Source organism: Babylonia areolata, chromosome 15 (genome assembly GCF_041734735.1).
Source record: "Babylonia areolata isolate BAREFJ2019XMU chromosome 15, ASM4173473v1, whole genome shotgun sequence".
In the NCBI taxonomy this organism is placed as follows: Eukaryota; Metazoa; Mollusca; class Gastropoda; order Neogastropoda; family Buccinidae; genus Babylonia; species Babylonia areolata.
The window spans coordinates 26,865,470-26,870,469 of NC_134890.1; positions in this window are offsets into that span (position 1 = coordinate 26,865,470).

The window sequence follows — 5,000 nt, forward strand, 5'->3', positions numbered from 1 at the left end:
CCTCTTCTTTACTGTTTTCTTCTATGAGTAGCTTCACTTCCGCATCAGTTTTGCCCTCTGGCCATTCCTGACAATGTCTTCCTAGAGTGGGTGAAATGGCTGTGTTGAATAGATGGTTGAAGTTTTCGGGGTTTTTCTCCCATTCTTTTGTTTCTTTCAGGTCTTGTAGTCGGCATACTAGCTGGATTGTGTCTTCTGCTTGCCCCATCCATGATCTTCCTCGTCCTAGACGGCTGCCTTTTGGTTCTTTGACTGTGTCATGCAGTGGGTTTTGATGGTTTTCCAAGGATCAGCCTCATAGCTTCATTTTGAACTCTTTCTAATTTTAAGAGGTTGCTTTGAGACGGTGTTGTTAGCCCAAGTCCGTAGTCGATCACACTGAGGACAAGTGATTGGTATAGCAGGAAGAGGTGGCGTTGTTCAATACCTTTGGTTGCCATTGCCTTTAAGACTGATGGTGGCAAGAGTAAGAAACAAAAGTACACTCTTGATAATGACTTTGGACTAACGTAATCAGTTTCCTTTCAGTCATACGATGGCAACGTCTACACGAAAGAAATAAATCAAAATTTGTGATTCTCTATGGTGAGTTGACATTAGCCAAACAATTATTGTTTCTTTCAGTTTTATTTGCTCACAAAGCGAATCACGATGACATTGTTTAATGTTTTGGGTTGTTTTTGTTTGTTTGTTATTTTGTTGTGTGTGTGTGTGTGTGTGTGTGTGTGTGTGTGTGTGTGTGTGTTTTCAAATGTTAACTTTCTTTGGATGACATACATCTTGCTTATCTAATACATTCTTCAATTGGTGTTTCTCCACAAAATAGCCACGATTTCGATAACAACAACCGTCGTAATTTTCCGAGACTGACATTTGCATTTATCCTTTTTTTTTCATGTACTTTCATTTACAAAAGAACGTTTTGATGTTATACTTGAAGGTGACATCATACTAATCTAATAGATCCATTCACTTTTGAATCTTCTGAATATATATATAAACAAAAAGTCCCAAACACATTGTCGTATTTCAGGGTGCTATTCTGCGCTACTCTGATTCATATGATTTCACCGGTGTTGATGCATGCACCAGTTTGGTTTTCCACTGGACTTTCAAACCCAATCTGCTCTTTCTGTCTGAGCAATATCAAGGATTCCTTCATTTACCTTGATTGATAATAATATAATGATAATAATGGATACTTGTTGAGCGCTTTCCTCCCTGAAAGGGAGCTCAAAGCGCTTTACAATAAACATAAAACACACACACATCACCCCCCCCCCTCACACACACACACACACACACACACACACACGCGCGCGCGCGCGCACAAAGCATTCAAAGACTACGCCTATTACATTTCTTAGTCACACACACGCGCGCGCGCACGCACGCACGCGAGGAGTCTGCATGAATTATAACTGAACTGTCATTGGAAAGGGATGGAAGGTCTATGTATAGGCGTTTTCAAATGTGTTGTCAGATCAGTTTTAACCCTTTCACCGCCAGGCAATTAAGAGTACAAAACTCCCTTGTGGTATAAACACAGAAAAGACAGTGGCTAAGAATAGCTGGGGATTCCCCCCTGCGATGTATAGAAAATATGGCCTAACCTACCACCGAACATTAAAAGCAGTAGGTTCCTGGATAACAGACTAATGAATGGTCACCTTTCAGTGACATGGGTCCTCTACCACGCCTGTGCATAGATCCGAGCTTGGCGGTGAAAGGGTTAAAAGATTGAAATAAGGAAGAGTGGCGAAGATCGTGAGGTAAACTTTTCCATACTGATGGAGCTGAATGAGAAAAGGAAGAATCAGCGAAGGACTGGGTTTTAACACGGGGAGCGAGTAGCCGCCTTGAATCGGAAGATGATCGGAGTTGCCGTGGTGGTGTGTGAATTTGAAAGTTAGGAAATTTCTGCGAACCGGATGCTTTTGTTGCTGTCAACACAGAGTGGTATGCGTTAGAAAGTGATTATATGATGATTGCAACTTCATCTAAATGAGGGATTTCTGAGGTGGCTATTTGATGCCGGGACAAAAATACAGCATGCGTGTGCACGCAAACAAACACAGACGCACACTTGCTTGATCACACACACACACACACACACACACACACACACACACACACACACACACACACACACACACACACACACACACACACACACACACACACACTTACTTACATAGCCACACAGACACAGATTCACAGACACACGCAGACATAGACATGCAAAGACACAGACACACAGACACAGACACAAAGCCACACAGACACATGCACCCACAGAGACCCCCCCCCCCTCCACACACACACATAGACACAGACACACACACGCGCGCGCACGCGCACGCTCACGCGCACACACACACACACACACACACACACATAAACGCGCGGAGGGGGGGGGGGGGGCGGGCGCTGTAGTGTAGCGACGCGCTCTCCCTGGGGACAGCAGCCCGAATTTCACACAGAGAAATCTGTTGTGATAAAAAGAAATACAAATACAATGTGTGAAACTGAAGAAAGTTGCACGGCCCTCATGTCCCGAGACATTGTGACGAACAAGCTGACTCAGATGAAGACAACTTAACCCTTTCAACGCCAAGCTCGGATTTATGCACAGGCGTGGTAGAGGACCCATGTCACTGAAAGGTGACCATTCATCGGTCTTTTATCCATGAACCTACTGCTCTTAATGTTCAGTGGTAGTATAGGCCATAATATTCAATACATCGCAGGGGGAATCCCCAGCTATTCTTAGCCACTGTCTTTTCTGTGTTTAAACCACAAGGGAATTCTGTACTCTAAATTGACTGGCGGTGAAAGGGTTAAACGTGACAGTGAACTTTGCCAACAGGATCGTGTGGAAGGTGTACAGTCGCGATAATGTCAGTCGACAGATAATGTTGGCCATTCAGGAGTCCACTGGGGAACATGGACTTATTTATTTAACAAGTTCAAAGACATAAACCCAAATACTTTGTGAAAATGTTACAAATGGTAATGCTGGTCTGGATATATCGTGACTGATTTGATTTCGCTGTGTGTTTCTGAATCTAGTTGTATAAGAAAAGCGATCAGACAGACACGATTTTACATGTACTTCTTCTGCCTTTGTATAACCTATAATTAGTCACATGACTGTCATGTTAATGTGCACAGCGCATCACTTCTCTTTGTTTCTTTGTTTATTTATTTATTTATTTATTTATCTTCTTTTTTTTTTTCTTTTTTTTTGTACGCTTATAGTTGACTTCATTAGTTTTTGCGCCTTATAAATATTATTATTATTAGTAGTAGTACTTTTTATGTATTTATCTGTTATTTATTTATTTACTTATTTATTTTTATTTTTTTGTACGCTTATAGTTGACTTCATTAGTTTTTGCGCCTTATAAATATTATTATTATTAGTAGTAGTACTTTTTATGTATTTATCTGTTATTTATTTATTTACTTATTTATTTTTGTTTTATTTAATTTATTTATTTATTTATTATTTTATTTATTATTTTATTTATTTATTTATTTATTTTTCTCAAGGCCTGACTAAGCGCGTTGGGTTACGCTGCTGGTCAGGCATCTGCTTGGTAGATGTGGTGTAGCGTATATGGATTTGTCCGAACGCAGTGATGCCTCCTTGAGCTACTGAAACTGAAACTGAAACTGTTTCGTTATGTTTCTTGGATGTACAGCTCCTTCCCCTCCCACCCCCCACCCCCCACCTTGTGAATGGGCCAGAATGGGCCTGACCACGATAAATCATTCGCATTCTCTCTCTCTCTCTCTCTCTCTCTCTCTCTCTCTCTCTCTAGAAAGCTCTGAAAGTCCGTCGTATGTATCTGTTGGATTGATAAGTATGTCATCAATACTTACATGAGTGTGTGTGTGTGTGTGCGTGCGTGTATATGCGCGAGTGCATAGGTGTGTGTGTATTTAAATGTGCATGTATGTACGTGCATAGCTGTGTATATGTGTACATATACACGAGTTTGGATAACTATGTGCAAATGTTCAAATTATGTAATATGGTTTTTGATCATAACTTGCGTGACCTTGCAGGGAATCATTCATCTGATGTGACTATGAATTTGTAACCACCCTCAATGACATGGGCCAGTGGCCTATTCATTAAACCATTCAGTGTTCAGTGTTCAGTGTTCAGTGTTCTCTCTCTCTCTCTCTCTCTCTTTCACTCCTGTTTCGTTTTCTCTCTCTCCCTCCCTCCCTCTCTCTTTCTCTCTCTCTCTATCTATCTATCTGTCTCTCTGTTTCTCTCTCTCTATGTTTCTCTCTCTCTCTCTCGCTGTCTCTCTCTCTCTGTGCGTTTCTCTGTCTGTTTGTCTGTCTGTCTGTCTCTCACTGTGTGTTTCTTACCATTCCTCTACACCTATGTTTCCCATTCTCTGTCTCTCTGTCTCTTCCTCCCCCTCCCTTCTCTCTCTCCTCTCTCTCGCGCTCCATCACCCCCTCTATCTGTCTGTCTATCTGTCTGTCTCTCTCTCTCATTCTCTCTCTCTCTCTCTCTCTCTCTCTCTCTCTCTCTCTATATATATATATATATATATATTTCTCTCTGTGTGTGTGTGTGTGTGTGTGTGTGTGTGTGTCTCTCTCTCTCTCTCTCTCTCTCTCTCTCTCTCTCTCTCTCTCTCTATATATATATATATATATTTCTCTGTGTGTGTGTGTGTGTGTGTGTGTGTGTGTGTGTCTGTCTGTCTGTCTGTCTGTCTGTCTGTCTCCCTCTGTCTCGGTCTGTGTCTGTCTCTGTCTCAGTCTGTCTCTCTGTCTCTGTCTCTCTATCCCCCCTCTCTCTCTTTCTCCCCCCCCCCTCCGTCCCCCTGTCTCTGTGTGTGTGTGTCTGTCTCAAATATTAATATTAATGCTTTTATTCGCAGGCACGCTACCTTCTTTACAACATCCTGCAGGTGTTATCAAAGAAAAATGCGGTGTGTGTGTGTGTGTGTGTGTGTGTGTGTGTGTGT